General features: G+C 36.5%; 1 long non-coding RNA gene across 1 annotated transcript; it reads left to right on the top strand.

The window, feature by feature from the left end:
- The first annotated feature begins 5567 nt into the window (after positions 1-5567).
- Positions 5568-5971, top strand: LOC133676441 (uncharacterized). The gene is made up of 2 exons (XR_009835612.1): positions 5568-5716; positions 5894-5971. It is a non-coding gene; the product is annotated as an uncharacterized LOC133676441 (long non-coding RNA).
- The last annotated feature ends 5366 nt before the right edge of the window (positions 5972-11337 follow it).

The raw sequence follows: 11337 nt of genomic DNA, 5'->3' as shown, positions 1-11337 counted from the left end.
CTATGTAATAATCATGGGAGATAGTTGATTTAAGCCACACAAAGCTCCAAGCCGAAAGATTTGTGTGCAATATAATAACCTTACACCCTTGGTGTTGTTGGTCATGGTGATCATTATGAAAACCATGATAGGATGATTAAGCCCAATGAATTTAGACAAGTATTGTCGTCGTGTCAGGACCTTCTAAGATTGCATTGAAAGAGAGGTGGGGGGCCGTATCATAATAACTGGACTAAGTCTTCTCGATATTGCTCTCTACAGACGATTGTTCTTGCAAAATCTAATTGTCGGATATTCGCGAAAGTATTATCTTTAGCAACAACGAAGATGTTTTGATGTAATGATATATATTTGGTCTAAAAGTCTATGTTTAATCACGAATTCTTTTGAGAATGTGAGTTATAACCACCAATATTGCACCAATAATTTAGCGATTTATAAATGGTTGTGCAACAAGTCTCTCCCCCAACCCAGCAGGGTGTTTCCCATCCACAATAATATTACAATTAATAGACAATGATAATTATTGGATTTTAGAGAAGTAGCATGACACTTGCAAATCATAATTTTCTTGTTTGGTTTTTTTTTTTTTTGCAGATTAGTTATTGCTTGATTATTGTTTCGAGATTAAAAATATTAAAATTCATTCCAAAATTATTTTAAAAAGTAAATTTATTTAACATATATTCTAGTTTCTATCTTTGAAATCAATATTCATATCTTTTAAATACTATTATTTTTATCTAGAAACAATAACTAAATACAAGTGTAATAAATGAGAGCATGTGCTTACGACTTGCATCAATTTTGCAGTACACAAAGCAGGATATAGTGATCAGAAAGAAGTGGTGGTAGTTTGGTGACTTTGGATCCTAATTGTTGATTCCATTCCTAGCTAGCCGATCGAGCACTAGTCTAGCTAGTGCACCGTCCTTCTCATAAAAACTGTGTCATGATAAAGTACCCTCCAATAAGTCACGTGGAGTCGAGGGGTGTCAATTACCCTCCCCACCAACTTTCGAAAAAAAAGCTAAGGTATTAATAGGTTTTTTTTTTTTTTTTTTTTGCAATAAACGTTTTGATAGTTAATTTGGAGTGAAGGAGAGAAGTAAGATAATTAGTAATAAAATTGATTTATTAACAAATTAAAGATGTTCATTTTGTGAATCCAAGATGACATATATAATACAATATTGGTAGCTAAAGATTTTCATCTCCTTCTTAATCAATGCTTTGGTTCGAGCTCTTAGACTTTAATTAGCTTACAATAATTCCATAGATTGTAGTTTTATTTATCGAAATATATTAAACTTCAGTTTATATATATATTGAGATTTCTCTTCATACGTAGGTGTTGTGGGCACATTAAAATATGAAGTCGAGATAGATTTTTGATTGCCTCTCCTTTTGAAAAGACTGAAAATTAAAACAATATTTGTGTAGAACACTTAAGGCAATGTGTGTTTTCTGAAAAATTGAAATTTATTTTTGCTTTAAATTATATTTTTAATATTTTCAAATTGTTTTTGTGCTTATGTAAAAAATAATTTTTAAAAAATAAAAAATAATAATTTTAATATATTTTTAAATAAAAAAATATTTTAAATTGTATTTGTTAATACATTATCAAACACCTCTGAGTTCTATATATTGCTTGCTTGACCCTGTCGTCTTATGTGCTTATTATATGCCCCTAGCATATCCTGGATATGAACCAATGTGAAAACTCATTTAACTCCTTATACCAATTAATTAATTTGGTTAGTATTAGTTTTTTTAATATAGTAATATTAATAAATAATAAAAAGGTAAAGATTATATATATATATATATATATATATATATATATGTGTGTGTGTGTGTGTGTGTGTGTGTGTGTGTGTGGTTCGTGATGATGTCTTCCTCTACCTATATAAAAATTAATTAATGAAAAATATTTTTCAATATACTATCATATTGCCTCTATTATAAGAAGTGCCACAGCTTTATAATATATTTTTTTAGACAGATTTTTTTCAAAATAAAATATTTTCCTTGAGAAATATTTCTGTAAAACAAACGGATCTTAAAGTAACAAGAAAGAACCCATCAAACTAGCCATTTAAGAAGCTGCACTGAATGAAGAGAACTTATATAAGCTTACGTTAATATTCTCCAACTCTTTCAATGGAAGCTGTAAATTTAACTTTAAGCCATCCAAATCTGTGTTGATTTTGTACTTAAACCTGTGTGGTATGTGGAAATCTTCCAGCTATATATCGCAATAACATCGCATGTGCATTGATACCATATATAATAGATATATAGCTAAAGAAAGGTCATTATCACAGAAGTAGGAGAAGATAATATGGAGTTCAAAACTTAACAGTCCAAGACTATTAGGGCACGCCCCGTCAGTCTTTCAGTAATAATTATCGTTGAATGACTGTCCTCCTTAGTTTAGAACACCAAGTTATCTCCATGTATCTCTCTTTGTTTCTTGATGAAATTCGGTAGACTTGCAGGATGGTGCTTCAGCGATATATATGTCGTTGGTTTTCCATATCTTTTGCACTAGGAAAGCCATATATGGGCTAGGGTTAGGTATAGAGCCATGACTAAATGTTCTGAGGCTGTAAACACTTGAAAATAACATCTGCAATATAGTACACACTTCGGCATGTGGGATTTTTTTTTGGTCTAGGGACTTTGAACATTATTGGAGGCACAAATTTAATACATGATGTGTACCTCTGAAGCAGAATCTTTATCTTTGATTATGATCTATAAAGTAAGAGTTGTCAATTGCTCTCTTGCACGCATGCAACCGTCAATGGTCCCAGATTGAATAACACATGTAACGGTCAATGCTTCAAGGATGATGATATCTAAAGCCAAACAATCTCTGTGTTCGGTTCTTTGTGGAGTCAGATTGAACACAAGATTGGCATTCGAGACTTCATTTTCAATCTGTCTCATGAACTGTAAATGCTTGATGAATGATTGAAATCATGCTTGAACTTGAGAACTCCATTGTTTAGTCACTTTCCAGATCATGCATCTAGAGATTGTTACGTTTTTTCTGCTTACTGCTTTCTCTGAGTTCTAACAATAATCGAACTGAGTCAACTCCTCCTCCTTGCACAGCCTGTGTTAGCTGGTTGACTAACTGATGCAGTATCTGGAATTGCAGGATCAGTTTTCATACAGTATTTGGAATTAAAAAAGGGTTAGTGATTTCTAATTGTTCATCCTTATGATCGATACTCTTAACCCGAAAAAAACAATGCAGGAGCTAGAACTGTAGTCGCTTTCATATAATCATGATCTTTTTTTTAATATATTATGGTGATATATAGTTAAATTTTAATTATTTTTAAGAACAAGGATTTATTTTACCTAGAGTTTTACTAATATTTAAAGGAATGCTACTATTGCTAAAAAAAATTACTTTGATATTTTAATTGTTTTATAAAGAATTTAATTTCTTTTTCTAGCTAAAACCAGAGTGTGGCTGTGGTAGTTATCTCTTGCCTCTCTTTTTTTCCCTACATCACTAGCCCTTATCTATGGCTAACACCTATAGCTCGGCCTGTTTTCTTTTAATCCAAACCGTTTTTTACTAACGTGGGCCTAGGTTTGGAAAAGCTAGCCTAGCCCATCATAATACAGGAATGCCGTTGCTCCACAGCAATTTTCAATTGTTCGTTTTCTCGGCATAAGGATATCAAAAACCATCAAGAATACACGGTTAAGGGACACTTTATTTCTATTAGTTTACTTTGTGTGTGTAATGTATACAAGCATTTAATTAATTATACATTTAATTAAAAAACTCTATCTTTTTTCATCGTCACCGCTACCACCACCGTTATCAAAGTTTTAGTACACGTTTGTCATTGAAGTTGAACATGTTTTTCATTAAAATTTGAATTTTTTTTCTACTTCATATTAATTATGTTTTAGTATTTTTAAATTATTTTAATGTATTGAAGTCAAAAATAAATTTTTAAAAATAAAAAAATATTATTTAATGTATTTTCAAACTAAAAACACATTAAAAAACAATATTTACCACATTTATAAACATGCCATTAACAAAGTTAGAGAATGGAACTCTTGTTATTACTATTTCAAACATTGAAAATTTAAAGGATCACCATACCATCTTGTATTTGTTCCATTTCAAACATTAGATTACTTCTTATTTAACCAATATTTTCTAGTGATGTATATTATTTAATGAAGTTTTGATTTTGACATCGCGTCGCAACCGTGAATCCTCACGGTCTGCCCATATGGAGAGAGCACCATTTAATTAGGCCTTGGCCCATACACCTCTTACAAGTTACAACTAAGCTATAATACCTCGTGGAAAATACACACAAAAAAAAAAAAAAAAGGATGATGGAAATGGATAGAGGATTCAATCAAGAAATATCTAAACATATGATGACTTAATTTTAGTTAAGCTTGTTAGAAAAATAATTAATTGTAAATACACCAGTTAAGATGTAGACCACCTGCTCAAAATCAAACAAGAAAAAAAAGTTGGTAAACACCATAATTTATTTTAACAAATATCTATATTGATTTGTATAATTTTGAAATGTTGATATACTTTCCTGCAATCATCTTGCAATTGACATGGAATACAAGTTTGTCATCAAATTTTTTAAAATAGTTTTTACTCTAAAATATTTTAAAATTATTTTAAATATTAATACATCAAAATAAAAAAAAATAAATAATTTTTTATTTTAAAAAAAGTCTTGATATGACTGCAAAATAGCGTAGATAGTAACATAAAGTTGTGTTAAACAAAAATTATAATACTTTTTTTCTAAAAAATGGATAACAGATGATCATTTAAAAAAATAAATTAAATTAGTCCATCTCTTTTCATTATAAAATCTAGAAATCCAAAGGCAATAGTTTATGTAAGGATAAAGGATGCTTATGAGTTGGCTTTTCAAAATAAAATCATAACCCTGTTTATTTCTATATTCTTTTTTTAAAAAAAAAATTTTTAAAAATTATTTTTTACTTCATATTATTTTTTTTATTTTCAAATTGTTTTGATGTATGTTGTCAAAAATAATTTAAAAAAATATTATTTTAATATATTTTCAAATAAAAAACATTTTAAAAATCAAACAGTATCACCATATATCTACTTTTATCCATAAACAAATAGTAAATTATGTATTTGTTTCATATTTATATAGATTTTTAAATGTAATTAACATCATAGTTATTAAACCCATTTCAAATCCGAGCAGAGAACCAAACTGATATTATTCCCTTTCACATAATAAATCCATTCGACGTCCTTTGATCTTCATCCTGCTACCAGCAAAATAATTGATCAGAAGCTTAAACCCCCTCTTGTCAACCAATCATTTATTAATTTAAACGGCAAGATATATCATTTTAAGATTTAACTAAGATTTAAAAAAAATATATATATATATATATATACAAGTACATGTTGATTTATGATTTTAATAATTAAAGGATTTTACCAATAGATTTTTAACGTTTAGGTGCCTCTAGGCCCTCTACTGTAAAATACTTGCATCCATAGGCAAACGAGTAATATAGGAAGGAAGTTGAGGAAACCCTGCAAAAGTCAACGAGTCTTCTTCTCCAACAAGAAAAGACCCTTATTCACATACGCACAAATAGAGGAGCCTGTAGCTTTCCTCGTGATCTTCTACCAGCCTCTTCCTTACGGGTAACACCCTTCCTTCCTTTTTGGGTTTCTTTGAATCTTGGGTCCTTTGAATTATTTTTCGTTTCGGTTCTCTGTCCCATAATCTTTGATAAAGGGGAAGAGGGAAGAAAAATGCTTCCCCACGAATTGATTGGTATCCGATCTTAATGGGAAATCATTGTGTTCTGGATCTCGTAGGTTGATCTGTAATGTAGCAGTAAGCAGCTGTAATTATTTAATTAGCCGTCGGTGAAGAGGTCAAGTTTCAGTTCAGAAGGTGAGGTATTGAATACTAGCAGCACTCAACTTTTATTTGCCTTTTCATTTCGATAACATATATATTCGGCAGCTTCGATATGGCCTCCCAAAGTCTTGCATTGGCTCAACACCTCTCATTTCCTGCTCTGTCTTCTGAGAGAGCCAGAGACATGGAGGTTGAACATTTTAGCCACCCAGATCATCCATTGATCCTCATTAATCAAGTTCTCGAATATAGTTGTGAACTGGTTATTTGCTCTGGATGCGAGGGACCAATATGGGGTCCTTGCTACAGTTGCACCTCTTGCTACTTCTTTCTTCATAAGACATGCGCCGAGCTTCCCCGTGAGATCAAGCGGCGCATTCATCCTAGACACCCTCTCCATCTACTGGCAAAGCCACCATATAAAGGAGAATACAGTTGTAATTTCTTTCTTGACAAAACCTGCATAGAATTACCCAGGCGAAAAAAGTGGCAATATCACCAAAACCAACTGATTCTTTCATGGAACCGATGGGAACATGATCTGTACAACTGCGTTGTGTGTAATCAATATTTTCGTGGGCTCAGGCACACATGTGATGTATGCGGACTCTGCATTGATGTCCGATGCTTCAAATCATTGAAAGATTTCACGAAACATGGAGTAATTCTGACGAGATAGCTTGAACTTGAACTTTCATTTCTGTAGTCCAAATACATGCTGACGCATTTAACAAATAGCACCAACGTTTTGTTGAAGTTTTGAATGAGGACAGTGTATTGATGAAATAAATGTATTATATTTCCACACAATTACAAGTAATTGAGAGCTGTATATACATAGAATTAGACAAGTTGTTTTAGGAAAGCTAGCTATAATTGTGGCTGTGAAGATTGTAACCGTTGTGAGCCTTGATTCTGGGCTAGTTTTCTGTGATTTGATTTGAGGCAGAGGCTGTGGAGTGATCTAAGGCAGGATCGGTGGAATGATCCTTAATACGCCCCGTAAGATAGGGCTGCCATCAGCAAGACCAATCTTGGTTCGCAGGTGCTCAGTTCGGTGAGCAGACAAGGGCTTGGTGAGGAGATCAGCAAGCTGATCGTGGCTGTGGACATGATGAACATTGAGCAGTCCTTTCTGAGCCATATCCCGAACAAAATGCAGGTCAATTTGAATGTGCTTCATCCGAGAGTGTTGGAAGGGATTTAGACTTAGTTGAGTAGCACCCAGGTTGTCACAAAGCAATGTTGGTGGCGAAGTAAGATTGAGTCCAAGTTCCTGAAATAGGGACAATAACCAGATTGTTTCAGAGGCTGCATTTGCAAGGGCTCGATATTCCGCTTCTGTGGATGATCGTGCAACAGCCCGCTGTTTTTTAGAGCTCCAGGATATCGGATTGGAGCCAAGGAAGCAAATATAAGCAGATGTTGAGCTGCGGTCATCATAGTTGCCGGCCCAATCAGCATCCGTGTAGGTCATGAGGTTCAAGCGGGAATTTTTGCTAATGTGGATACCATGGTAAATGGTGTGCTTCAAATAGCGAAGAAGTCACTTTGCCGCTGTCCAGTGTGTAGTAGAAGGTTTATGCATGAATTGTGACAGTTTGTTGACCGCAAATGATATGTCAGGGCGTGTAAGAGAGAGATACTGAAGGCCACCAATGACACGCCTGAACTTAGTGTTGTCCACATAGGAGGTGCCATCAATAAGTTGGAGAGCTACTGTGGTGGACAAGGGAGTGGACACTTCTTTAGCACCAAGCATATTTGTGTTGCTAAGAATGTCATGTATGTATTTGTGTTGAGATAGGAAAAGTCCAGCCGTGGTTGGAATGACTTCCATGCCGAGGAAAAAATGAAGGGATCCCATGTCTTTGATAGAGAAGGCAACTCCAAGTTGATCAATGATGGAACTCACAAACACACTGTCATTGCCAGTGATTATCAGATCATCTACATACACCAACAGGAAACATGAAATAAAGGCAGTATTGTAGATGAACAAAGAGCTATCAGCTTTGGAATTTGTAAACCCGAGTGCTAGAATTTTTGTCTTTAAAGCAGAATACCATTCTCGGGGTGCTTGCTTCAGACCATAGATTGTCTTATGTAACCTGCAAACATGATTAGGTTTTGAACAATCTTTAAAACCAGGAGGTTGAAGCATATAAACAACTTCACGCAATTTCCCATGTAAAAACGCATTGTTAACATCCAGTTGACGCAAGGACCACCCTTGCATCACAGAAATTGTAAGAACAATACGTATGGTGGCCGGTTTTACAACCGGACTGAAAGTCTCCTTGTAATCCAACCTGAGGCGTTGATGAAAGCCCTTAGCAACAAGGCGTGCTTTGAATCTATCAACAGACCCATCTGGTTTGTGTTTGACCCTAAAAACCCATTTACAGTCCACGGGGTTGCAGTGAGTGGGTGGTGGAACCAAGTCCCACGTATGATGGCGCATGATAGCTGTTAACTCATTAGACATGGCACTGCGCCATTTCGGGTCACGGATTGCTTGACTCACACAAGTGGGTTCAATGGCAGGTGGAATTGGGTGTTTGGAAACGGAATGGAGTTGCTTGGGCTTATAGATGTTGTTCATAGATCGTGTGATCATGGAGTGGGTGTGAGATGTGTTGTCGGTGGATTGACGAGCTATGGGTGCAGGGAGAGAAGGAGATTGATTAGGTGATGTTTGAGGTTGGGAGAGAACAGGGGGCAGTACAGGGGAACAGGTGACGAGAGAGGAGGTCTGAAAATTAGGTAAACTAGAGGATGAGAAATTAGGGGAAATACCTGAAGGTGATGAGGAAGCAGGTGTACCGTCCATTCGCACTGGTGGTGGTTGCGGCATGAGCGGCGACTCGATGGGGCGTGGCAATAAGGCAGATGAATGAACAGGCGTGGCTGCAAGGTAGAAGGAGATGGCTGTTTGGGTTTCATGGAAAAGAACATGCCGTGAAAGATAAATCCTCTTGGTTTGTAAGTCCATGCACCGATATGCACTCTGGGTTTGGGAGTAGCCCAAGAAAACACATGGACATGCTTTGGGTTGGAGTTTATGAGTATTGTAGGGTCGGGTCAGGGGAAAACACAGACAACTAAATTTTTTTAATTTGAGATAATTTGGTGATTGGTTAAACAGACATTCAAAAGGAGATTTATGATGTAAAATGGTGGTTGGTTGACAATTTATGAGATAAACTGAGGTTTGAAAGGCGTAAGGCCAATATGAGAGTGGCAAGTCATCATCTTTGAGAAGTGTAAGTCCTGTTTCAACTATATGACAGTGACGTCGCTCGGCAACCCCATTTTGTTGGGGGGGTGTGAGGAGCGGTGGTGTAGTGGCTGATTCCATGAATGGAAAAATAATTTTTAAGGGCCACAAATTCACCACCGTTGTCCGAGTAAACAGATTTTATTTTGCCTTGGAACTTTGTTTCAACAAGATGTTTAAATTGAGGAAAGATGGTACTAACACTGGACTTGGCAACCATGGGATAAAACCACATATATTTGGTAAAGTGATCAACCAGAATTAAATAGTAGCGTGACCCATCAAGGCCAATAGTATGGGAGGGGCCCCAAACATCTGTGTAAATAAGATCAAGAGGTGCATGACTTTGGAGACTTGTGGAATGAAACGGTTATTGATGGGCTTTATTGATAGAACAGGAAGTACAAAGTGTTGACCTTTGAGTGTCTTTTTTTATTGGAAGAGAGAAAGAACGAACAAGAGAGGTTACAATTTTATAGGAGGGATGTCCAAGTCGCTTGTGCCACCCATCAATTGTCGTCCGCTCATGCACATTTGCCAAAATTTTAGAGGAAGAGTCCACCAATGAGTCCGGAAACGGGTACACACTGTTTTCACATGCACCTTTGAGAAGTATCGCCCCCGTGATCTGATCCTTGACAAGAAAGTAAAGAGGGTGAAATTCAACAAAAACATTATTTTGAGTAGTAAAGTGATGGACAGAAATTAAATTCTTCTGAATACTGGGAACATAAAGTGTATCTTTTAAGTGAAAAGTACGAGTGGGGGAATGAAAAACCAAAGAGCCAATGTGTGAGACACGCAAACCTGAACCATCACCGATAACAACTTCATCAGTGCCATCATATTCCGAGTGGACTGACAAATTTGACAAATCACCTGTAATATTGTGAGAAGCAGCGGAATCAATTAACCATTTGTTGTCCTTTGGATGAGAGGTAGAGACACAGTTGGCAGTGGGCTCTGAAAAATGGACTTTCGGACATTGTTTGGCGACATGGCCAAGCTGGTCACAAAGCTGACATTTGGGCTGATAACGTTGTGGACCCATAGACTTCCATCCATTAGAGGGTGGCTTTCTGATTGGTGGCCCATTTGGAGTCCTAGGGCCAGTATATTTGTTGAATCCACGAGAGCCATGGTGACCATGTGAGGGAGCCATACTCTGCCGATGCCCACCAGAGTGACTAGAAAAATTAGCCGTTGCCACCAGGTGTTGAGCTGCAGTTTCAAGACGACGGAGATACGCCTCATGACTGACAAACAAATCGTGAAGCTCCTCAAAAGTGAGATATTTTTCACGAGCACGGATCGGGGCAGCAATCTCATGGAAATCAGGTCCCAAGCCATTGAGGATGTAGAGAGTGAGATCATCAGCAGAAATGGGATGATAAATTAGGGCAATCTCATCTGCAAGAGTCTTAACAATATGAAGGTATTCCTGAACTGTTTTATTTTCCCGTTTAATCAGCGTAAGCTCCTCTTTGAGTTGAAGAGCTCTGGTGCGTGATTTGCTGGCATACATAGCATGCAGTTTGTGCCATGCCTCCTGTGATGTTTTGGCAGTTGAGATGAAGAGGGTTATTGTGGGGGTGGTAGAAGCCAAAATAGCGCTAAGGATGAGTTTATCCTGCCGGACCCAATGAGATTTGTGAGAAGAGAATGTAGAGGTGTTGTTTGCCAAGGGGCATGGATGATCACCAGTAACGAAATCAAGGAGATCGTAGCCAATAAGTAGGGCCTCAAACTGTGCGCGCCATTGGGGAAAGGTGGAAGGAGTGAGCCTTTCATTGATCTGGGCAGAGATATTGAAAGCAATCAAGGGAGTCTCAATTGGAGATGTTGGTGTGGAAACGAGGTGGTGGGTAGTAAGGATCGGGTTCTCGTTAGAGGGTGACGCTCCTGATACCATGTTGAAGTTTTGAATGAGGACAGTGTATTGATGAAATAAGTGTATTATATTTCCACACAATTACAAGTAATTGAGAGCTGTATATATACATAGAATTAGAGAAGTTGTTTTAGGAAAGCTAGCTATAATTGTGGCTGTGAAGATTGTAACCGTTGTGAGCCTTGATTCTGGGCTAGTCTTCTGTGATTTGATTTGAGGTGGAGGCT

The sequence above is a fragment of the Populus nigra genome, chromosome 17, assembly GCF_951802175.1.
Source record: "Populus nigra chromosome 17, ddPopNigr1.1, whole genome shotgun sequence".
NCBI lineage: Eukaryota > Viridiplantae > Streptophyta > Magnoliopsida > Malpighiales > Salicaceae > Populus > Populus nigra.
Note: the sequence above shows the minus strand (reverse complement) of the source record. Positions and strands in the feature narration are given on the sequence as shown.